Source organism: Fukomys damarensis, unplaced genomic scaffold (genome assembly GCF_012274545.1).
Source record: "Fukomys damarensis isolate Sample0158 unplaced genomic scaffold, DMR_v1.0_HiC HiC_scaffold_35, whole genome shotgun sequence".
Taxonomy (NCBI): Eukaryota; Metazoa; Chordata; class Mammalia; order Rodentia; family Bathyergidae; genus Fukomys; species Fukomys damarensis.
The window spans coordinates 14082671-14109190 of NW_022900947.1; the positions used below are offsets into that span (position 1 = coordinate 14082671).

The window sequence follows — 26520 nt, forward strand, 5'->3', positions numbered from 1 at the left end:
ATTTCATGTCAGGAATGTTTCTTTTCTGAATGAGCCTGCATTCCTTTCTCTTTCCTTCCCAAGATGGCCCTGGGAACAAGAACAAATTCCCATTTCCTGAGGAGAGGGAAGCACATTAATGGTCTGTGTGTTCTTTGTTCTCATTGATCTCCTCTGGGAAACGGTACCCTGCATCCTAAGTTCTTGCACACCACAGTCTGACCATGATGACACCTGACACTCATAACTCTGTGAAAGGCAGAGGTGATTTTCAGTTGTTGTGACTTTTATGGCTTAGATCTAAAATGGTGCCTAAAACTCTCTAGTATTTGGAAGGTGATCGGTGGCATTGTACTGTGAGTCCAGAAGTTCCCATGCTGTGAGGAGATCAGGCCTGTTCTGAAGAGGGGGTCCCTGGGTGTGTAATCTGGAAGGGTACACTCTCTCCCCCAGTTTCTCTTGCTCTCTGCATCTTGGCTGAGAGGTAACCCTCTACCACACTGTCCACTATGCTGTTCTGCCTTTGAACCAACGAGTTGTGAAGTGAATTCCCTGTAAGCTATGAGCCAAAAATAAATGTTTTCCTCTAAGTTGTGGGTACTGGGTATTTTGTTCTGGTCATGGGAAAGTGACTAAGGAACTTTGCCTGAAGTTTTTGAGTACTCATGATGTATATGCTATCAACCAAACATGGCATGCAAACAAAATCCAGCTGCTGTGAGCCAGCTCTAGCCACACTTGCACATGCTCTAATCCTGGTTTAGTTCTACTGTAGCTGCCATGAAGACAACATAGCAGGCAGAACCTAATATATTTACATTCTGGACCTGTAGAGAAAGACTTTCTTGATCCTTGAGCTCTAGAATCTTTGGGTGTCCCCTCTGTCTTCCTTTCCTCGTGGTGGGTGTCTTTTCCAGGGCACACAGGAATAGTTCGGTTTCTTGCATAGAATCCCAGGTTCAAAAGGATAAAGGAGCTATGTCAGGGACTTCTGTTCACAGAACTCCCCATCTCTCTTCTGCTACATCACTTCTACAACACTCAGGGTGTAGGTCAGCTTCTCTGTGTCACTATTTGTATCTGGATGCATTTTAATCTTTTCTATTTTGGGCCAAGAAACTTTGCTGTGTTCCTAGAGATTCATTATCATTTACACCTAGATATGATTCTTTTGAGTCTTCCTCCTTCATTCCATGAAGGCTTCCTGCTTAGTGTTAGCAGGGAAGTTCCCGTACAGGAATAATTCTTGGAATGCCCTCTGTGCCAGCAACAGCACATCCTGAGAACTTGTTCAAAATCAATTTCTCAGGCCCACCCCAGACTGCCCAATGGCTGCTTCAGCAAGCCCTTCAGGTGACCGTGGTCCTGCCATAGTTTGAGAATCTCTGCTCTCCATCACACGGTGAAAACCTGGGTGATGTGCATTAGCCAGACGTCATTTTTGATGTGTAAAAGAGAGCTTTCCTTTTCGGCACTTGTTGACTGAAGCAGACACAAAATTCTGTTTTGAAAATTCGATGTTGTAATTCCAAATCCTTCCAGAGGCAGATGCTTGCATTTCTGGTTAAATATTGATATGCACATGAGAAAGTATCCTTAAGGAGAGGTAGCTGCTATTTCAGAATAAATGCTCCCTTACCACCCATGATTCAGATGCACCCGAATGGTAGAGTACATGCCTGAAACCAACGTGCGATGAGCGGAGTTCACACTTTTGGGCTAATCCATTGGGGTGATAGCGGACTCTGCTTAGATCTCCGGTGAGCTTATCACACTTAGTGTGAAAGGAAATTTGTGCATTCATTCTTTTCCCCCTCAAAGCATTCTCTGTTTCCCAATTCTCAACCTTGGTGTTGCAGTTTATATCTAGTCCCCCCCCACCCCCACCCAAAGTTTCATGTGGTCATATGTGGAGCTTTTTAGAGGTGGCTGAATCTAGGGTGTGTGCTCTAGATTCAAGGATGTGATTCTGGGATTGATTCCCGGTGCAATATGAAGATCAAAGGTGTGAGGGCTGAAGTCACTGGGCCCCATGGTGCACTCTGTTTCACAAGTATCTACTGACTATTATTGCATTCCTTTCAACAAGTTGGACTTGTTAATAATGGTCATCTTTAAATGCTTGGTGGGGGGTGACGTGGTTTCTTACTGTTTCTTCTCTCTTCTTGACTCGCCTTTTGTGCCACCATCCATGCAAGATATGAATGCAGACGAGTGAGCACCTTATCTAAGGGGTGCCATGCACAGGTTAGTTAGACCTTGTGAATTGTCTGTGTGCTCACATTAATGCACAGCACACTTTCTCTTACACACACTCACAACCTCAAGTTCACACACTCCCACAAGCTGACATTGTCGCATGCAGATTCACACATACGTACAAACCCAGAGACCATGCCACCTCACACTCTCACACATTCACACACATGAATATTTGCATATTTCGTGACGGAACAGCAGTCTTCTCCTGCAGGAGATCTGGTGTCCTGTGACACATCGCTTTAACTGTGTTGAGGAGAAAAGGCCTTTCCTTAACCAACTTGAGGAGCTTTGGGGGCAGCTCTGTCATCCCCGCTCTTCTTCTTTTCAGCTGTCATCAGAGTGATTCTAGGACAGCACTGCTCTTTCACCTTCTTTGTACCCCTGTCTCTGCAGGAGCCCATGGGGACTGCACTCAGCCCTCTGTTTACCATCCTGCCACTCATCTGCCCCTGCAGACTCCACTGGGATCATACCCGCAGCAACTGTCCTACCTGCGTTCTAGGAGATCGTAGCAAACTACTTTTCATCTACTAAATGGGAGATGAATATGTTTAGCTGTTTCTCATGTAGATGGCGATGTATATGGAATCAGTCAAAAATATTGTTGTTACACGGACTTTCAAATGTGTTTGGTGGTTGTACCTTTATTTTAATCTCTAGGAAGAACTCCGAAGAAATACTTGAGCATATTTTAAAAATAATTTGAAAAAATATGCCTAACAACTTCTTAAAATTAAGGATTATTCAGTGTAACACATTTCCAGCAAAAAGGGGATATTTAATTTTTCTGTCTCTTCCTTTAATACTAGAGGACTCTAGTTTTCTTTTTTACTAACTTTTAGAGTCAAAATCTGTAACATTTACAGTGCAGTTTTTATGCATACCACATATTATATGAGATGGTTTTGAAGCCTGACTTCGTTTAATCCTCAAATTCATCCTAGAGATAGGATGACTTTTTTCAGTTAGACAACTTTAACTAAATGATGAACTACATTTAAAATGTGCTTTAAAACAAAATGGAATTAGAAAAAAAGACATAGGCTTTTAAAAGAACTTTTGCACTGTTCTGAAAAATCAAATATTTCTTGCAGTAATACAGTGTGCCAATCTATAAAATGAAAGTTAACAGGATTCTCAAATTAACGTTTTTCAAAGACAGTATTAAGGTAAAGAATTTCACATCTGTGGTAGTACATAGAAAGGCATTATACATATGATGTCCTTCCCTATGAAGCTTACAAATTTGATAGTGCTCAGTAAAAGATTTTAGAATCCTATTGGGTAGTGTCACATCTATGAATCACAAATTTGTGTCCTAGAAGTTCTCCTTCTAAAATCTTCATGTTGACTTTTCTACTCCTTGCCATTTGTTAATGCTAACTCTCAAAAAGAGTGAGGAGAGAACAGGAAAAGAAATGCAATAAACTCTTGCTCATGTACAGAAATTATTACTACTATAGTTCACAACAAAGCATATCTATAAAATATCATACGACCTTTGATAATGAAAAATCAGAATAAACATCTTTAGTGACACAGCCTTACAACTGAATGCAACATTCTCATGGCATTATTAGAGAGGGAAGCACCCAACGCCTATGGTTGACAAACTGTCCCACTGAGCAGCATTCATTAAATATATCCTTCACATAGAGGGAAGGAAACAGAGATGGCGTCAACTTTCCAAGGCTTGTCCAAAAAGTATTCTCATGTTCTGTGGATGCAAAAACAAACAAAACAACAAACACCCCCCTAAACAAAACTGGTGCAGGTGAAGGTGTTACTGAAAGTTAAGCATGCCAAAAGGTGTTTTGTGCAAATTAAAACCTAAAGCAAAGATACCACATAATCACATTACCAACAAGTTGGGTAATACTATATGAGCATTATCTTCAAGTTAAATAAAATGCTCCTGCACACCAGAGCATCAAGAAGTTAACAGTTAGACTGCACAAATCCAAATCAGTGGCAATTTCTGTAAAAAGTGAAATAGTCACTGTTAGTTGGAAAGGTCATTGGATTGAACTGTGTACACAATGTAAAAACTATCAATCTTGAGAATTCCTTTTTACTGAAATGAGGCATATGTTGTCTTAATAAGATAAAAAAGGTGCATAAGTAGGCCAGCAAAGGAAAGTAACAGTTGGGGAATGCCTTTAAAGCAGTGGGAATAATTTTTATTCGCATTCCACAGGTAAGGAAATAGGTTGAGAGCAGTTTACTTGGTATTAAATGGTGCATTAAGAACAGTGCTTAACTTTAAATCTTCATTTTTCTGCTTTGGATCTTGTGATCTCTACAGCCCTGACTACCCCTTCTTTTTTTTTCTTTTTGTCTCTGCCTTTTAAACTAATTATGTCCAACTTGTAAATGATGCTTGCTAATTTGTATCATTCCCTCCATCCCACATCATGGATTCTGACACGTTCTGACTTTCACACTGTGAAAGACCATTTACAGTATGTGATCCTAGTTGATAAATTTGATCTCTTTGCTCAGTTTTTTACATGACTTTGACAAATACCAGAAAGAGAAGACAAAGCATAGACAGAGCAACTTTTAATGCCTCTCATACCTTCAAGCATCTTGATACCAAAATCGTAGGCGAGCATGTTCATGTTAAGCATGATTTATCTCTGCAGTTTGAAAGGTATATCTCCTTTACTATAAACTACCACTTTGTCATTCATAAAATGATGTTTTGTGTTCATAAAATGATAAAGACCTATTTCATAAACCTAGTAAAAGGGGAAGTTGCCTTTAAAAGGAGCCACTAGATAAGGACCTTGTGCAAGTGTGCTTATATATACAAATAGTGTTTTCTTATTGCCGGATCAGTTCCTCATAAATAGGTATTAAATGTTTAATGTCATTATTTTTATATGTAAAGAAGCATTTCTAATCTCAGATAACTTTTTCAACTCACATATCTGTCTTTGACCTCTCATTTCCTCTGTGGCATTTTAGATTTGTTAGGGGATTTATAATCAAAATTAGTTTGGCAGCTTTCTGAAAGATAGAACCAAATGTTCCCTGTTGGAAGAAAAACATCAGCTTGTTCTGCTTCTATTATCATACTCAAAAAACCACCTTTTTCACTATTTAACTGTGTTGTTGAGTTCCCATATGCACCTCAGTTGATAATTATATGTAGCATGAATACCAGTTTTTGAAATATTAATTTGTTAATGTGTGAAATGGTTCACAGAATGGTACATGTTCTTTGAAGAACAATCTAAAAGAAATAAAATCATTTTAACTGTAGCCCTGAAAGGACACGCTCATGGTTCAGTGCTGCAAAAGCACTGTTTGGACATATTTTTAATTCTATTAGGTGAAAATGCCAAATGAATCATTTCATTATGTACTACTTTTTTTTTTAATATCCCAAGTGGATGAAAAATGTTTACCATTGGCACCTCTTAGTGAAAATCATAGCCACCACATATTTCTAACCCATGCTGGAACTTAGATTTCCGCAGTCCCAGTGAGCTCACGTGGTGAGAAGAAACTAGGTCTGAGAGAGGCAAAGTGCAGGTAAGGCAGCCTGGACAGCACCTTCGCAGCGAGGCTGCATCACCCCCTGGACTCTGAGCGTCCTGAGGGTAACGTGACCGCCGCCATTCTGTCCCGCTCACAGACTGCAAGCACGCAGTTGCCTTCCGTGTCTTCCACTCTGCTAGGTCGCTCGATACGTCTGTGATGAGAAAGATCTCTTAATGAAGAAATACAGTAAAACTGTGCTTTAATCTTTTGCTTTCAATTTTGTCCTTTAATATTTTGTTTTCAATTTTGCCAAAATTACTCCTTGAGTTTTCTCTTTTGATCTATAGGGCTATTTCTCTGCTCTTACTAATCTGCTCTGCTCTGTGGGATTGAAATGACCCCATTTTAAGCAATTCAGACTAGTTTACTGCCTAAGAGTAAACAGTTTCTGGCACAGCGCGTGTCTGATAGATCGAGTCTTTTCTCAATTGAGATCTCATCTCCCTTGCTTATTGCTCCATTCCTGTTTTACCCCCACTGTGCCTCCCATTCTTAGCCTTCTTCCCTCTTCTTTTCTCCTTCCTTCCCCACCCCTTTTCCCTGCTCCTCTTCTGCACTTCTGTCTGCTGCTTCGTGGCTTATTTCCGCCCTGCCCCTTCCACAGGCGGTATGCAAGAAACGGTTTCACTTGGTAAATGGACGTCTGTAAGTCCTGTCGTGTTCACTGCATGCATTGATTGCTTTCCTGTCATCTCTAAAAACCACAAGTGTCATTAAGCCAATGTTGAAACCTGTTGACAAATCAGACATCAGTTTGCTGTTGTCAGATTTGGAACTTAGCCTTATTTTCTTTACTTTTTTTTGGCCTTATAGTATTGAAATTCTAGTTAGGAAAAATAGAGAAATAATTTCCAGATGTCTGGCATGTGTAAGTGGGTATTTAACAATTAGTGCCATTAATAGGATTTCTAGAAGTTTTTTAGCTTAATGAACTACAAGAGGTTTATATTGGTAACTTTTTTATGTTCAGACTTGAAGTGGATTAATTTTAGGGCATTCAGCTGTCCTTTTTACAGTTGTTGACAGAAGAGTTGCATCGTCATTTTTCAGAAGAATTTTTATGGCCCAGGTACTCACATTGCATGCCAGAGAATATGAACCGAGAATAGAAACCAGTCCATAGCCATCAAGGGCTCTTGAGCCTTAGGCTGAGAGCAATGGAAAACTACACGAGACCGATAAAATGAGTGTGTGATTTTAGATGCTTTTCCTCGCCTTACAAAATGAGGTATCACGGTGGTCTCGGAGGTTGTGACTGATCACCTCGGATACCTCTCCTTCATACTGAAGAGCATTCGGTAGCACTACATTCCGTACTTCCGAGGTGTTCTGATTTGATGTCACAAACTTATTCGTGACCTGGTTTCTGTACAGTGAACTTTATTACCTTTAACCAGAAGCAGAATTGGAGAGTATTGCACATTTTTCTCAGTTTTTGCTAAACTTTTGGACATTTTTCTTTATTATACACTTTGGCTACTCCGCCAAGCATCTTACAGTTTTAACCTATACCCTCATAAATTTAAATTAAAGCTCCAGGCCTGAGATTGTGTTGTTTTGTTTATTTGTTCTTTGACTTGTTTACTCACCAAGCTTTTACGGAGCTACGCCAGCACAGTGCATAAGCCCAAGATGTAGGTTGGGCTGGAAGAATAAAGCTGAACAGCACAACTTCAAATGAGACCAAACCAACTGGAATGGGCAATGAATTCTGTCATGAGTAAGAAATTGCCATAATCTTAGTTCGTCACCAAGACTGTCCTCTCAGTCCTGCACACATCTGATTGGCTGGCATCTACTGTACTACGGATGAGTACATGGTCACCAAAAATGATGTTGCTTAACTATATCTGTTTGAAATGCATCATTTTTAAAATTAAGAAAAAATATTGAAAACAATAATGCCTTTCACAATGAGTTTAGAAAGATACTCTCTTGACCTTTGTGGTGATGAGATTTGGTAAGCCCCACACAGCCAGAGTGTGTGAATATAGCTTCTCCATGATTCTTGTTTTTACACCAAGATAGAGAGAGAGCCATTTCTTACTTAGAAATTAGTTATGTTTCAAAAAGCGCAATCATTCACTTTGAAAGGCAAGTACCAATGGTTATCCAGTTTTCCTAGGATCTTCTATACCAAAGTGCCTTATAATATTCAGTTTAGCAAAGGTGACACTGTTTAATGAAATTTATTTAGAAGTTTCGCATAGTAGAGGAAAATCATATTCTAGGAATTTTATCAGCATATCAGCAGGACATGGCATTCACTGATTCAAACTTTATGGTGTGGCTAGAGTTTATGTAAAATGCTGCTGTTCTCTTTGGAAATGACTGGCATAGCCTTTTATGCAACTGTAAGTTCTGGTTTTGTATGCCATGTGGCATAAAAACTGAGGTGTTCCAGAAGATGCATGAGGTTAAATAAACCTATTATGAAAATCTATTCTAATTGATACTATAATGTCGTACATGTGCCATTATACATTGTTCCCATAACATGTACAGTATCAATAGTTAACTAGTATCTAGTTAACCCTGAAGTTAACTAGAGCATACTCAAAATTTAAGTTCATAAACTGCAGACTTTTGGAGATAATGATGTATCGGTGTACCCAAAGAATCCGGTAGGAGATGTTGGCGGGGGGGAGCATTATGTGTGGGCAGAAAGTGGATAGGAACTCTGTACATTTTTCTCTATTTTAGTATGAAACTAAAAGTTCTCTGGAAGTAAAGTTTATTTTTCAAAACACTGTCACATTCACTTTATTTTCTGTAAGAATATTTATAGGACCAGGAATTTAGCTCAGTGATTCTACCAACTGCCTTGGCAAGCGCAAAGACCCAAGTTTGATCCCCAGTGCCAAAAAAAGAAAAAAATAATAATATCTATAGGTAATATTGTATAAGTACTTTGAATCACGTCAGAAGGCCTATAATGTCATGATCACTTTGCAAATTGTCTTAAAACAATACATATATTTTTAGCTAATTGTAATTTCCTTTGGTTACAGTTTAAATATATAAGATTTCAGCCTAAATTTCAATAAGGACTAGAAGCTGAATATTGTAAATGTGTGGTCATTATTGAGGCAGACTTGCCTTTGTCTTTTGAAAGTGGTTGCTACTTAATTTATGTCCAGCTGTGATAGAATAGTAGGGCCACAATTTACTCTCCTGCTTCAAACAACAAAAAAATCAGTCAAAGTTTATGAAACCATAGTCTCAGACAGTGGGCATCATGTAGTTCAGGAATAGATGTCTGAGAATAGGGAAACAAACCAGGTGAGCTCTGCTATCCTCAGATTTATGGTCTGAAGAGAATTTTAAAACACAGTGCATGGAAAGGGCAACCCACACACAGTTGAAATATTTCTAAATGGAAGCGCAAGCTCAGTGTTCAGGGAGGACAAGGCAGCTATAATTTGAAGGATAAGACAGCAGAGAAGAAGAATCTGTAAACAGAGGGCTCTGGTGAACTTCCCAGGGGTTCATTCAAGCCTTTGGGGTAGTACCCATCAGTGTACAACTGAAGAAACCAGCAAGATTATGTAACAAGTCAATAAAAAGGAGTTGTGCCAACCTAAGAGTACACATAGGAAGAGAATACATTTGTTTATAGCAATAAGAGTAGAAAAACCTATGACATGGACTGTTGGGTGTAGTCTTATGAAATGTATTATCCCAGTAGTATGGCCAGTTTAATCCTGGGTCAAAAATTCATCTGAACTTCCATTCCAAGGTTTAAGTTATTTTTCACAATAGTCAAATTAATTCCAAATAATTGAATTGTATCTCAGAACATAATCCTACAATTCAGTAGTCAGAGCTACTTCACAACTATAGAAGACAGTGAAAGATAAACAGCCCTGATTTTAAGATAATGTAAAGAAAGCTGCAATACTCTGCACAGTGTGATTTTGTACAAAGATAAATAGATTGACCAAAGGAATACATAAGTGAGTAGATCTACACTTATCACATGTATGATTTTTAAAAAATACTACAGTAATTAAATGAAGGAAATTATCTTTTGAACAGATCATAATTAAACAATTAATATTCATATGTAAAAAATAAAGATAAGTGAGTAGATCTACACTTATCACATGTATGATTTTTAAAAAATATGAAGGAAATTATCTTTTGAACAGATCATAATTAAACAATTAATATTCATATGTAAAAAATAAACCTTGGCTCTAACTTTGTACCATATGCAAACATTACCTCCTAAGCCATCATGGGCCTAAATGTAGTAGCCAAAAACATATAATTTCTGAAAGAAATCATGGCAGAAAACCTTAATTTTGGCTTTATGGAATATTTCTTGAATAAGGTACAGAATATAGAACATTAAATGTTTTCTCTTCTCCAAAAAGCAATAATCACTAAACAAAAGGAAAAGTGCAGAGTAGGAGAAAGTATTTAAAGATCATTTGTCTGGTAAAGGATTTGTGTTTAGAATATATAAAACACAATGATTGAAAGACAGACCTCCTAACAAAACAGTGGCATAATATTTGGGCAGATATTTCAATAATTAGTCTACAAAAATGACAAACACCTGAAAATGCTTAACATAATTACTCACTAGGAAAATGAACATTGAAATGCAATGAGATATTTAACGCACAGTTGAATGGATACATTTGAAAGGACTGCTGGTGTCTGCAGCATTGGCAACAGGGCAGAACAATCGGAATTCTCACACATTGCTAGCAGGAATGCGAAATTGGTTCACTGGAACCAATTCGTTGGGAAACGTGTTGGCAGTATCTTATAAAATTAAACATATACTTTCTGTATGACCCAGTGGGTGACACATAGATGTTTTTCTAATGAAAATTTTGTCTGCTGGGAGGCTCAAGTGCACATTCACATTAACATTTTTATAGTAATCATACAAGAAGAGGACTGAGTTGTTTATGACCTTTTTCGCTATGATAAACAGTGCTGACATTTCATTGATAAGAGGTTCTAAAAAAGACAAAATTATGATAGAAAATAGATTAATGGTCATTTGGGGCTCAGTGGTTGGTGGGTGGATTAACAGCGTATTAGTATGAGGCAACATATTGTGAAACCATATTCTGTATCATGGATGTTTTAGTGGTTACATGACTGCATGCATTTTGTAAAAAGTCTTAGAATTGTATAGTTAAGACTAATTTACTGCTCATAAATTATACCTCAGTAAAACTCACTAAAATAAGATAGGTATCTGTCTTCAGACAAATCTCAACTATTATACTGACACTTGTGTCATTACGGATATTTCTCAGAAATTGGTTCAGAATTGTGGGCTGCTAAGTGGATTAAAGCAAACCAAGAAAAAAGCTTAATATTATTTTAGAAAGGAACTGTTGAAAGATAATCCTGGAATATTGCCACATAAGGGGAACAGTATATCATAGCCAAAAGTTTAAATCTGCTATTTAATGAAACTTGGCCAGGCAGAAGCACTTGTTAGTAATTAAAATGGGGGTGACACGTTCCATATGTATATACTTTACAGTTTTGAAAGCAAGGTAAATTATATTATTATATAATGTAAATGATCTAAAAGCCTGAGCTGTTTTCTGGCCATGGGAGCAAGACAATGAAGAAGACATGTTCAAGGGTGCAGGATGAATGTCATAAAAACTGGAAATGCCATTCAGAATGTAAAAGAATTGCAGAGCCTTTACTGTCATTTTTTAATCCTGCCTGATTGTCCTGCACCATATTTTCTGAAGTTCTCTTTTTGAGTCTGCTGTGGTTCAATTCACTGAGACTGTATTTGATTGAGAAAGTGAGTTCCTCTCCATTGTGCCGTTCTTGGACTAGACAAAGAACTGTTTGCACTCCTGTATCATTCCTGGCCCAGGCAGTTGCAGTAAAATTATGCAGCACAAGCAAATCATGGCACATGTCCATGGAAGTTTTTACCAGGTATAGTTGTGGCCTGAGTAGCATTTCTGATGGCAGAACTTCCTTAGAACATTTTAAAATCAAATTTCTGCAGCAGAAATGAAGCTTTTTATTGTCACAGGTATTTTCATTTCTTTATGCAAAGAGTGGCTCATAGTAAACATTCATTTAGTAAATATTTCTTAGATGAATTTGTGTAGAAATTAATGAATGGATGGGGGAGGCATGAATAAGTCAGTGAAATCCTCAGAAGCTGTATAACTTTACCAAGGTCACCGGGCCTGGCACACATTGAAGAGAACCAGTGGAGAACAGTTACTTACACCAGCTTCCCAGGCAGAGCAGCACCTCCACTTGCTAAGCTTCAGTTTCTTTCATTTATAGAATTAAAAACAACAGCTTCACTTTTTTTCAAGGTCTTGTAAAAGGAAAGATTTGCTATTTGCTGATTCATGAGCTCATGCTAGGCACTTAGAATTTACTCAAATTCCCTGATTATGATTTCTAAGATTCTTGTCATTAAAATATGCTTTTGAAATAAATGCCTGTTTTGCAGAACAAAAGAAGAAAGGGAATACAGTTTGGGTTTGAACAGAAATAAAATCATGCATATTTTATGCCCTTTATGCAAGTTCTGCTTGCTACCATGTTCATACTTGTGTTGCAGTTCTCCTCTTTCGTGACTGAATAATATATATTTTCCAAAATTAAGCAAAATCTAAGTCATCTAGAAAATATTATCACTTACTCTCGACTATTTTGTAATATAACTGAAATCCAGGAAGTAGAGAATTACCTCCCCAACTAAATGCTGCACTGTACGTTTCACTCCCCAATGTCAATGTCATAATGTACATGACTATAAGTGTATGAAAGCTCATACATTTGATTATAGAAAAATAATTCAGACTTGTTTCAGAAGTTGGTAACTCCTTTGAGTAAATTTCGTTAACCTGAATTATCTGATTTTCCAACAAATAAATTTAGCCACTTACAAGGAGACAAAACTGAGCAGTGGTAAATAGTAATAATTTTTTACAGGCTGTAGTCTTTAATAACTTTAACAATACATTGTTTATGGCTTCATCTGAGACATAGCTATAAATTTTGCTAAAATATTTCATTGATAAAGACTTTTATTTATGTGACTTATTTTACCTTTTTAATAAATCATCCCTAACATAAATAACTCAGAAAATGTTTCTTCATTAGGCAGAACTTGAAAGCCTACAGATTGAATTAGACTCACTGAAATATAGACAATGAAGTCCCTATAACAGCACTAACTAGAATCACAGTGTATAACCCATTTTAAATTTTAAAAGAAAGACTAAAATTTTGTTCTTGAATTCTTGACCGCTGAGTTAATGAGAATACTTATGAATCTTGTAGTCCAGTCTCTAATGAACACAGATATTGAGTGAAATTCCTTCCAGGCAAATCTGGAAATGGGAAAATATAAATGCTTGTGAGCCTATCTGGGACTGAAACCTACAGGAACAAAATAGCTGTGTGAATAATACATTATGACCTCTTTGTATGTCGTTTTAAGTACTTTGCTGTGATTGGAGGAAATGCAGTGTGGTGATTTTTGAAGAGGGTGGCATGTTCGGATGGACTGGGGGTATGCAGTAGGTTTTGTCAGTTATGGCTTCTTAGCCTCTCCTACACTTGTCCCTTAAGGAATTCTCTGAGTCTTGGCAGAGTGAGGTGTGGTGTCCGTATGGTTGGCAGTGCTGTCCTTTTGTATTTGTAGCTCACAGGATAGAATCACCTACCACCCTCTGGTAGGGGAGGTCAGTAACTGCTTTGGGTCAGTAAGATGTGAAGGACAGAGATGCAGTCTATGAAGCTACATCATCCTGTTGCTGATGTGAGACCCATTGGAATCGTTCTTCCATTTTTTGTTTGTTTGTTCTCCTATTGTACTTCTACTTAAAAGTTTTGAGGATTCAAATAAGATCCAGCTTTTCTCGGTTACATCTATCAGTGTTTACTGCATTTGACCTGTGGCAATCACTTTTGCATTACTGTTCCAAATATGTAAGATAATAAACTTGCGCAGAAAAGTGGCTGAATTGGGCCCAGTTTCAAAGGTTTCAGTCCGTCATAGGTAGGCTTTAGCTTTGGTGCTGAGGTGATGTAGCACATCATGATGAGCAGTGGGCAGGGCAGAACGACTCCCCTAATAGCCTGAGAGCCAGGGAGATAGAGACAGGCAGGCAGACAGATTGGCTAGGGTGGTGCAGCCCCTTTTGAGGACACACCCTCTGCCTCCTACCAGGGCTTACCTCCTAGATGCTTCCCTCTTCCCAGCAGCACCAAGCGAAGGACCGCAGGGACCTTTATCACACGGGCCTTAAGAGAACTCTGCATTTCCAAATCAAAGTAGGACATGGAACAGAAATTTAAAAAATATATACTGCAACAACCACCCCCACCATATATTAATACCAATGGCATATTTTAAAAAATAACTATATTCTCAAAAAGTGAAAGGAATAGTATTGTTTACTATTTTTTATGGAATCTTAATTTCTGGCTTAAAAGAAGACCGCTGGGTTTATGGTATCAGCTTTTGTATTGTAAGTTTTTCAGCAACCTCTAGAAAGCTCCACTGTACAATGGTTAGCAAGAGAGATACTAGGTGCAGCTGAAGAAGAGGTAGAGGGATGTGACTCATTGACCCATTACCGGCTTCAGGATGGCCCAAGGGCAGCCATCAGACAGAAGCTGCTGGGAGCCAAGGTTGGTTCCAAGCTGACACCACAAGGAAATGTGAACCTAGAAATGTTCCTAGAACCGTGGGCCACTCAGTTCTGCCAGCCACTGGAGGAGCTGGAGGTAGATTTGCCTGCAGAGCTGAGTGCAGCTTTAACTGACACCATGGTTTTAACTTTGGCTGAAGAATAAGAAATAAATGCTTTTTAAGCTACCTTCCATGCAATCGAGGTGTAACTCACTAACAAACTGAAGAAAAAGCAGATGCTCATACTGGCATGCAGAAGAAAAACATTTGACAAAACCCAACATTTTACATCCAAACCTGTCTGAAACTAGGAAGCTAAAAGGCATATCCTAAACTTGATTAGTGTCTCTTTGAAATAACTCATATATAACATCATATTACTGGAGAAGGAACAAGAGCAAAGATTCCTGAGATGGTGAGATCAGAAACACACCTCTAAAGACCAGATTAAAACATTGGGCTTTATGAAAGTCTAAAACCTTTTGTCCTTTGAATGACACTTAAAAATGAAACATCAAGCTGCAAGGCCAGGAGAAAATATTTTCAAGTGCTACATCTGATAGAAAGCTTTTTTCCAGGATATAAAAGAATTTGCAAAACTCCTAAGTGCAAACAACCCAATGAAAGACAATGTGCTTCAAGCAAAATTTTAAAATATGTTTATGTTATGGAAAAAGAATCTAAGCTAAAAGGAAAGAGAAAAATCAAGGATCAGCATTAAAATATGGATATATAAGAAAAATCAAAACTAAAAAAAACATATGGTTAATTCACTGTAGCATGTACTTACAAGTGCTTATTGTTAGTCTTCCATGAAGTTCTTGCATGTATGTGTGGTAGATAGCTGTTAATTCTTATCTTTCATGTATATGATAACCAAATGACATCATTTCTGTAGGTATAATTTATAACTGTAAATTATCATAGAGGTATCATTATAATCATTAATGCAGCATTGTAATTATTATTATGAGTTACTATTATCATCAATATGTGATGCTAATTATTATTATTGAAAATGAGTTATATTGTCATCAAAGTAAAACAAAAACAGGCAAATGATGTCTTAATGTTATCATGAGGAATAGTTTTGAATTTGGAGGTATTCAGAAATCCCTACCAGAATGGCCATCCTCATTGCAATGAAGACAGTCTCCATTTCCTGAGCAATATGATGATTAGAAAGATTGAGAAATAATAAAGTCATTAAGGTTTTTTTTTAAATGCTGACAGTTTGAAAATGTTTTGTTGCTACATTATGATCTGGTTCATCCTAAGTACCATGCTTTTTACAACAGAAATGGAAAAGTCCACTTACTTTTCATAACAGCCACCATGGGTGAACATATGTCATTTTGCAGCCAATTAGACAGGATTCCTAACTCATATTTTGAATCAGAAAGAGATGTTAGGAAAGAGGTAGTGATAACTGTAGAATTGTCCAACCACCAGTGGTGGAAAACCAGTTATGTGGTTGGCAGTGGAGGTTTCCTTGCCAGATATTCACTGATCTCTGATTCTGGAAAACCTGGAAGGTTTTTTTATGGTTCTTTCTTGGTTGTAAGCTTCTTTTCTCAGTCTTGCAATAAAACCTGTCCATGCATAAAATACATAAAGTTCTAAACTTTGAAGCCAAGAGTACAAGCTACATTTGTAAAATCAGATGAACAAGATTTTTCTCCCTGTAAGGATTTAGAATTCCAAACTCTCCCACAGGTCTCCAAAGTTCTTTTATTTTACTTCCCATCAGGACAACATAGGAGCACGTGTGCAATTCCAATGTACTTCCCTGCCAGATACTTAGATCACTTTTGTAGACTAAATAAGTCTTGCTTGATCCAAGTACACTATTCTGAAATGCAGTCTCACCAGTCTATTTAAAATCAAGGTCAGCTCTCTGATAGAAGTTTAAAATATTGTAGGTCTGTACTGTTTAAAGAAACAAATGCAGTGCATTCAGTAATTGGCACTACTGATCTTGTCTTTACCAATAAGTATCTTCAAATACAAATTACTAACAGGGACGAAACAGGTACTGTCTCAGAATTTTCAAGGCTAATGACTTCAGTGGACTATAGGAAAAAAGATAGGGCAGCAGCATTAGAATGCACAGTGTACAAGCTTTGATATCCTCTGACACAGGAATTTCAGAGCAGAGATTGAGCTCCTGAAACTACCAAGTAGGTTGAGCAGAAATATCTTTTGAAAAATACATCAGAGTTACTGTGGTGTTGCAGCTCTGTTTTTGCATTGAAGGATGACTTGATGTTTTTATCCTGTCCTTCATCTAGATGTAGTTCTACTTTAATTGACTTTTGAAAATTTTAAATGTATTAAAAGGATATATAATTAAAACTTAACTCTGAAATTTTTTTTTTTTTTTTTTTTTTTTTACGAGGGATTGAACTCGGGTCCTTGCGCTTGCAAGGCAGGCCACCGAACCACTGAGCTAAATCCCTGGCCCAGAAAATATGTTTTCAAAGTCATAATCATTGAATTTTTTTTTTTGAGACCGGGTCTCACTATATAGTTGAGACTGACCTGGAACTCACTGTGTAGCCCAGGCTGGTCTCGAACTCACAGCAATACTCCTGCCTCAGCCTTCTTAATGCTGAGATTACAGGTGTGAACCACCACACCTGGCAATCATTCAATATCTTGGTAAAAGATATATGTGATATATACCACGTAGGAGCTCTTTTTGCTGCTAGGAATTCAGAGGTTGAGCCCGCAGCCAAATGCAGTCTAAGCTTGCTCCCACTGAGCTTCACTTCCCAGCAAGTGTACAAATGCATGTGTCTATATGTTTTTGATATAGATATAAAATAATTAAACTGTGTATTTTTATTTCATTATAAAGCACTGACATTATTGAATTTAATTCTACAGAATTCTTTAAAACAGCATGTGATCTCTTTCAAATTGCAATTCAAGTTATTTGAGAAAACCCCAAACATGTATTACCTGAATTCATAATCTTACATCTAATTCTGTTTCCAGAATCATAATTTTGCAGTACTCATAAATAATCCATTCAAGGATGGAAAATACATCCTTGATAAAGAGAAGTTAGTGGGCTTCTCTAGAGGGTGATGATGTGCTAGCTTTTGAAAGTGTATAGCCACGTGTATGTAACACATCTCAGAAGTAGCGAGCCATTCCTGAGGCCTGAAATGACTTTTAAATAGACACATCCTATTGGATGAAGATACTGTGTGACAGAAAACACACGTGAACAGAGACCATCAAGAGAATTGCCAGTAGTTTCATTGCACCAAGTGTTTACTTAACTGTGGGAAGATCATATTTGGCATAGAAAGCACATTCTTTAAAGAAGCTGACTGCATTGTTTGTTTAGCAGATAAATTGCTCTTGTGCCTGATGCGTGCGTTACACTGAAGCTGGAATTTTTATAACACGATTCACTTGTTTAAACCATATTGTTGAAAATCTAAATGCTTTGAAGTGACTGGTTAAAAACATGACTTGGAGTGAGTTGTGATTCATCATCCAGACAGTACTGATGATAGAATATTAGTGTCACTAATTGGTGACTTGGTCATCTTCCTCAATAGTGGGTTCTGTCCTGCACTGAGTCAGATTGTCAGGAGAGGTTTCTGAATGAGATTATTTTTAAAAGTCGACTCAGTAAAGACTGCTTGGCATCTGTGCAGTTTATTTCTCTCTTTGGTTTGGTTGGAAGGCAAGGTAACTTTTTTATGTAAATATGCTCGGACTTGTTCTCCTTGACAGCATTGGTGTGCTGACCCCTAGAGGAAGAAATGGGGAATTTAGAGAGGAACTCAGGATTGTGAGGAGTACTAGCAATCCAGTGTTGGTTCAATGCAGGGCACAAGCCTGTACTCTTCAGGTGAAATTGATAGAATGCCAGTTGTTAGCAAGAAGGATTTCTATATACATATGATGCTTAAAAAACACATAAAATGCTTTCTTAATGATACTATTTGAATGTGTTCTGATTTCTTCCAATTTGAGGGTCGTTGGAAACAAATAGAAACCTTCTTTGGTTCCCTGCCATATTTCTGACTCTTGAAAAGGAGTGTGTACTGTGAGAAGCATCTCGGTGTGCTTTGTGGTTACCTTCTCACAAGTGTTGGCTCTGTCACCTGTTGTTAGCCATCATTTTTCCATGGGTTATTTTTGCTCTTGAATCTTGAAAATCTTTCCAACTTCAACTGCTTGGTATTAGTTGCATATCGATTTAGAAAAAGGCTTAAAAGACAAGCATGGTGGGCCATGCCTGTGGTCCCATTGTGCTAGGAGGCTGAGGCAGATGGAATGCAGGCTGGAGCCTGAACAACTCAGCAACTTAGCAAGACTTTATCTCAAAGTTTATAAAAATCTTTTGAATATTAAAAATCTAGAATGTAGCCTAGTGTGAAGGCCCTGAATTCAATCCCTTATACCTTCTTTATACACATAGAAACCACCCAGAATTATTTGGATATTATCCTGGCAGTGTTGTGTCCCCATGAAGAGAAAAATACATGACTGGGTTATGTGAGCTATGAGCTTTGCAAACTACAATCCAGGCTTGCTTAGTTTCAGCATACTATCCCTCCTTTCATCCTTCTCTTTCTGCAAGAGCTTCCTACATGACAGGATGAAGCATCATTGTTTATGAAAATGCCAAGGCTGTGCTCATTATGGGTACTCCTTGCCTCACCAAGCTGGGTCAGGTTAGCTGTTGGAGAGACATGTGTGTCGACTTGGGCTGTACTGGTGCTCACAGACTGGGCCAGCTCTCTGCACAGACAGCCTGTTGTGCCTGGATGTGCATGCAGATTACCTTTGCCCAGCATGGCTTCATCAAAGGTGGTCATGGGGTGTTATTTTATTGTAATCGTGATGACTTTTTCTTGGTTACATTAGCATCAGCCTCAACTGCCAAATAAAAGAATTCTCATGAGCTGTGGAAGGAACTATGAGAACTGCCATCGTTACACAGCCTCAGATGGTACATTCATGAGTCATCGATGAAAGTCCAGCAGGTATACAGCGTTTTCAGTAAAAAACAATGGAAAAGAAGTTTTGATTAATAAATACCAAGGCAAAAACACTTTGGAATTTTTGTGGATAAATTACATTTCAAGACAGCATTTTATTATCTAAAAAATCGTGTCTCAGTTTTTTCTTAGAAGTGAATACACAACTTTATTTTAAAAGTTTCTCTTAAGGAATGTGAAGTTGTATGAAATACCTGTTTAGAGTATTTGAATACTAATTCAAAATAATAAAGTTTTACCACATGGTTGTGTTCTGTAGCATTACACCTCTTCAGGCAGCTTACTAATCTTGTCTATTCAAATAGGAAATTTTGAAAGCACCGTGTTCTTTTTTAAATAGAAGACTACTATACATGCATCCTGTTATTCTTCAGGCTGTGGGACCACATGGAGAGAGAGGTCCAAACCTTCCTAAAGCACTTTTGCTTCTACCTTTTTTGTGCTTCTAAGGATTGAATCCATTAGAAGCCAACAAAGCCCTTCTGTGTTACTGTCCCTTCTGGCTGTCAGCACACTATGCATTTAGATAATTTAGCCAGAAGGCATTTTTATAAAAACAGCTTTCAAGATCTATTCTTGAAAAGGCATTTGTATACTCATTATGCAGTTCTCTCATTGTCCATGGGGAGTTATGTAAATAAAACACTAAGGTCTAATGCTGCAGTAGCTGATGGCAGTCATCTTAGAGTAATTTATTTTCCTTTATATAGCCTGATAGTACACAGGGACTCATGAGAAAAGATAATCTCAAGGCTTTATTGTTGGTAGTTCAGGCTGGCTGTTTTAGCCAGTAAACTCCAATGACTCGAAGACTCTGGTAGATATATAAGATTCTGTCTGCCTGTGCTTCTGTTCGGCTGTTCCAAATATCTCTTCCTCTCAACAGCATGATGACCATTCACCTATTGGCATTTTTTAATTACACTGTGATGATCTCCCTATATTCTGGGAACAGGAAACATTTATGAAAGGATGTTTTCCTAGATGATATAATCTGAAGGTAATCCTTGAGTGGAATTTGGAGAATGAACAGAGCTTTGTTGACGTTGACCCAGCTCATCCAAGGAGACACAGAGAGATACTGAGGACAGATAAAGAGAAATATAATTTGTTTATGTGCTATTTGTCAGGTGCCTCCAGTGGGCAGAGTTTTGGAGAGTAGAGATGATTACACAGGAACCTAACCAATGAGCTGGAACAAAAGAATTTAGACCTCATTGCATAGGTGTTAGGGACCACTGAATGATTATTTTCAGCATATATATGCTGTGATCCAATTCATGTCCTTGGAACAGTATTCCAGAGGCAGTATGGGGTGAACAGCTACCATTATTGTATTTTCTTTTTTGGTCATTGCATTATCAGCCAGAATGTAAATAAAATGTTTATAGTATCTTTGTAAATACATAATAACTCATAGAAAATATGATTCAACTTTTAAAAGTTTAACTATTTAATTGGCTTCATATAGACCAACTATTGAAAATATGACTCCTTTTATAATAAATTAAACCCTGAACTTATGCCTCCATAAGAAGCCAATCACTGAAAATTTTAAAAGAAAGTGAGCAGTAACAAAATAAAATCAAAGCTTTCCAATAATTTATGCTATGACTCTATATGATTATGCAGATAGAACCAAATAATAATATTTTATTTCATAAGTTTAAAATTTAAAATATAAAGTTAATATAAATGAAATATTTTTGAAAGATTAATAACAACAAAACATTATAAATAGTAGATATTTAAACATCTTCCCAAATTGTATTTTTTACTATATCCTCACTTTCATATGCACATCTTTGAAATATCTTGGCAGAAAAGTGTTAAAAATAAAAACAAGTGGAAAATGACTTGGGGCCACTTTTAGAAGTTTACTATCTTTAGATCCCTGTCCTTGAGTATAGTAATGTTTAATGAATTTAATGTGGATGTCAGTATATGGATAAATGTATTTAACAAACAGCATGTAGACTTTGTTATATGCAAATTATAATTACCGACACATTTTCAGTTACTGAGTTGAACAAATGAAAACAAAGAAGATATGCTGACCCTAGTAACTCATTAATAATCAGATGTGTATCTCGATTGATACAAGACTGAGCAGTCTGTTGTCTACATACGTATACCGTCTGTGGTCCCTTCTCCTGGTTAGTAAGGTGCATAAATATTTTTTCTACTCTATTCTTTTCCCAAACTTGTGTTCCTCATAACAATCCTGTGCATGTGTGCGCTTTGTACTACAGAGACTAATGATTTGCAAAACAACAACAACAACAGCAACAAAAATAAAACAAAAGGTACAGGTAGAAAAGATTTTTCTTCTTCTGAAATAAAATTTGTTTCTAGAACCAAATTTTTCAAAAGAAAATGTCTTATCTGTTTCAGATGTTTCACTAATGAGAAAATTAAATTACTCTTTTCATACTATGGCTGGTTTATCAGAGGACAGACAGAGTTCTGTCAGTACATGTTTACAATAACTAATGATTCCATCTCTCTTGTGGACTTGGTCTGTATGCATTGTGCATCTTGGTCAGCTTTTACTCCTCCTCTTCTGCCTTCTCTTTCCCACCCATTTCTGCAGTCTCCTCCCTCATCCCTATCATCTTTCTTGGATTTTGCCCTTTAAATCATTTATATATTGGGTTTTTCTTATAAGATAAACCATATAATATGTAACCTTTCATGTCTGATTTATTTCACTTAGCATTACAGTCTTGCAGTCCATCGATTTTCCTTCAGGTAACTAAAGTTTATAATGTAGCTTTATATATTATACTATTTGTCTAAGAGAAATATTGTGGTCAAGTTGTAGAAGAATGTTGATTGGTGGTGTTGTAATGAAAGTCGCCAGCAACAGGGCAGTCAGGAGCCTGGTTTCCACTGGGGAGCTGTATGCCCCCCGGAAAATATCAAACTCAGCCCTGTGTGTGTGCAGTGGTGCTCACAGTACTGCCTCACAGAGAGCCGTGAGTTTTGATTAGGTTGCCAAAGGCAAAGTAACCAGCACAGTAATCAAACACAGTTAGTGTCTTGTAATAGTTTGTCGGCGCTTTGACTTCTGCTCATCTCCACCCCGCTTCTGTTTGCAAACCATCATGGGCATGGTGGTAGGAATGGTGCATGGGCATGGTGGTAGGAATGGTGTCTTATTTCTGCCCGTGCTGGTCTCGTGACATGTACCTCAAGCATAGAGTTAGATAACTGCACTCTTTGGTCTAATAAAATACTCAAGTTGACAGTTTGTTTAAAACTAGATTAGAGCTGGGCTTGGCAGTACACAGACAAAGGGGGAAGATCCCTTGAGCTCACCAGTTCTAGAGCATCTTGGATAAAAACAAAAAACAAAAACAAACTAAAAAAAGATTAGATACATTATGTACTGCACACATGTACTAATAAATAACCTATACAAAGTTATTTTTCATGTAACATATTGACAGTTGACATGCATTATGTGAATTTAATCTTTTCTGTATTCGACTCAGTCAATGAACCAGTGCTTCTTGAGTACTTAACACATAACAAGGAGCATGATGTGGTCTTAACCCATAAAGGAATTGCATTCATGGCCTTGAAACAGTTTATAGTCTATAGTTTCATCAAATAACCAAGTGCTGCAGTTTATAATCTGGAGTTTCATTAAACAACCAAGTGCCACAAGGAAAAAGCTAGTGATATTAAACTACTCTGTATGAGGGAATCTTCCTAGCACTGAGTCACAAAAGCCATGCTTAGTAAAGTGCTGTTGTAAACTGTGGTCAAACATGATGAATTTAGCCAAGTAAAGAGAAAATGTGTTGGGGAATGTTCCTGATAGAATGTGGTATATGAGAACTTATGTGATGTGCGTGCTGACTATAGAGAAAAACAGGTGTGACATGAGCCTGGAGAGAAAGAAGAACCCAATATCTTAGAAGTTACATGTTCATTGGAGGGCAGTGACTTGATGCACCCTATGTGTTTTTGCTCGTTATTGCTTTCTTACTGGATAAAAGTGAATTATGAGATTTGTGTCTTCTAATGATGTTCTGTACTTTAAATAAAATAAGTAGGCAAGGAGCCCACTGGATGGAATTGCACTGATAGGTTGAGTAAAATGAAGACTGTATTGCGTTAGATTTGGTGAAATGGATGGGGAGGCCAAATTTATCATACTGAGAGCATGTTAGGCAAAGTAGTGGGAGTAGAAGAAATACTGATGTGAGCAATAAGTAAGGAAAGAAAGGTAGTCAGACTAATTAAGTCTTACATGATATTTAACTTTGAAAGACATGAGCAAATGTGGCTTGTCTGGAAGAGGAGAAAGGATTGAAGGTGTTACTGCTGTTATTTTAAGATGGAAAGCAGAGTTTGCTAGTGGTAAAAAGGAGCTGGTAGAATGACCAAAGGTGCAACAGAAGTTTATGACAGGCTTCTTGTGACTCCTAATAAGGTGAGGGGAGCTTACATCTCAAAAGGGAAAGAGACAAGGCTGTTCAGGTAGTTTCCATGTAATAGCTTTATATTTCCATGGTGAATAAGATGCAGAAGCTTCTGGATAGTGTGAGAAGGGCTGCTAGAGGGGAGATCAGAAATTTAAGAAGTATGAGGAATTTCACTAAGTGTGTGGCTCCCCTTCTCAATAGTGGTAGGTATTAATTTTATACAGACAGCAATTGATTCTGAGATTTTGCTACAAGGACACAGCAGCTAAGATGCATGTACAGAGTGGGATGGGTATTATGATTCATTTAGGGTTGGGGGTTTTAGGACATGCTCCACAAAATCCAAAGAGAAGTTTCGTGTATGCCTATGCCATAGTGGAGCATGGAATCCCAGGTTGGCAGTCTTCGTCTTTATCATCTTTATCTTCATGTCTCATCATCTTCTGGCTGTGAAGGAATTTGAAGTAAAAAAAGACAATAATGAACAAATTCTCACTCTCTGTTTTTTTGCAAATTAGACTTTCTTTCATGTTTAATTGGTTTTTATTGTGAATGTAGTGTATTTTCAATTACGTCTATTCCACTTTATAAATGGGTATATATTAGCTATATTAATTAAATAAATGTAAGAAATGTAGCGTTCTTGTTATACTGGAGAAAACAACCAAAGTACAATGGGTGATGTGGAGTGTTAGTTGTAGATATGCATTATCCCAATAACATAGCTTTGGTTTTCTTTGTCATGTTTTTCCATATTTTTGTACTTCTAACCCAATTTTTCTTGACTCCTCATGATAATTAAGCACATGCTGATTTACTTGCAGCTATATTAGTGTACTTGGGAAATCTAAGTAGTGAACAAGAGAGAAAAGCCAGAGGTTTACTTAAATATTCAGTCTTCAATGAATGAAATTTCTCATATCAGATCCAGTTACTTTTGATAAAATGAGGACAATAGCAATGACACCTTTGGTGTTAGGATGAAAAAAGAATTAAATGCCTATAGGAGATGCTGGTGTGCTTTTTAAACTTTTACATTTTAAATGTGGATAAATGTGATAAGGGAACAAATTTTTTGTTTTGGGGTTTTTTTTGTGGGGGTACCGGGGATCAAACTCAGGTCCTTGTGCTTGCAAGGAAGGTGGCTGAACCATTGAGCTAAATCCCCAGCCCTAGGGAACAAATTTTTTAAATAATGTTTTGTAAAGGACTTTGATTTACAGATGAAATGCTTTTGTAATTTTAAATGACAAAATGCTGAGCTCCTAAAGAAGGCAATATAAATAGAAATACTTTGTATCTCTACATAGTATATAAATGTAAGATAATACTGCTATTACAAAGAACATCCATATAACATCCTCAAATTTCTTGAGATATATGAAGTATTTTCATTAAAATCAGGTATCTAAGAATTGTTGACAAATTATATTTGGAGCTATTTTATTGCTATTTTTAAGATATGTACATGTATGAAATGCTTAAGTTTGTTAAAATGAAGGATAACTGCATTTTGGAGTTGAGCAAGATAAAAAATGGAAAGAAAAACATGAATGTAGAAATATTGCTATTTCTAGTCAGGTCATATAATACAAGGCAATATCGTTGAGGAAAAAAAATGAGCTTTTTATTACTGAAGTATGTAATACTGCTCTCAATTTGACTGTTAAGTCATTATTCAGTATCTTCATATGAAGATGCACCGTTGGCAAAAGACACCAATTTTCCCTGCAGGCGATGTTACAAGACGCCGCCCACTTCGCGTTCTTGGGCTTGGTGTCTGGGGTCTGGCTGCTGGCTCGCCCTTCTCTGTGCGTGATGGACTAATTGACCTAGCAGGACTCCAGGCAGCACAGCAGTTTCTTCTTTGTCCCTCAGGGGTAGTTTGGTGTTTCTTTTCCTCTTCTGGTCCCATCAGGGGAACTGAATTGCGAAAAGACTACCTACTGGGAGCATTCGGTGCTCAGGACTCAGTAAGTCATTTTATTTATTTATTTACGTTTCCATTCATTCATGTGATACTGTCTTCATTAGCAAAGAAGAAATGACTTTATTAGGCAAGGCTGTGCTTTGTTTTTGATGCCGATGAATCAGTGTGGTTGGGAAAGTCGGGGAGACCTGGCCAAGTCAGGACCCCTTGCAGGTGCAAAGCTTACATAAAATTTTAGTTTGTTATGATAGAGCGGTTTGCTGTTTTTATAACTGACACTCACCCAGTGCAGACAATAAAAATAAGCCAATGACTGCTAAGTTTTAAAAACAAAACAAAATGCCCACAATTTGGAAGTTTGGGTTATTTATTCTTCGGGCCACATAAAAATGTGAAGTTTTACTTTAGCATCAGAGGAGTCCGTTTACTCGCGTACAGCTGTATTCAAGAGCACAGTCGGATCATTTGTTCTTAAATTTTGAAATCTTTAAAAACTTTAATGTCCATCATTTTTATAACTGTGTGGACTCTTAGGCAACAATGAAGATTGTGAAATATACATATACTGTGCCTTATCCAGTTGCTAAATAGGTTAAGCATTTTTAATAGGATATTACTTAAAATATTCTCTTACTGACACCCCTCTCTCTCTTTTTTTTTTTTTTTTTTTTTTTTTGG

General features: G+C 37.3%; 1 protein-coding gene and 1 pseudogene across 7 annotated transcripts in view; both read left to right on the forward strand.

Moving 5' to 3' along the window:
• Positions 1-26520, forward strand: part of Slit2 (slit guidance ligand 2) — a 338504-nt gene that overhangs the window by 116061 nt on the left and 195923 nt on the right. The window lies entirely within an intron of this gene.
• LOC104852678 overlaps positions 25610-26520 on the forward strand; it is a 41387-nt pseudogene continuing 40476 nt past the window's right edge.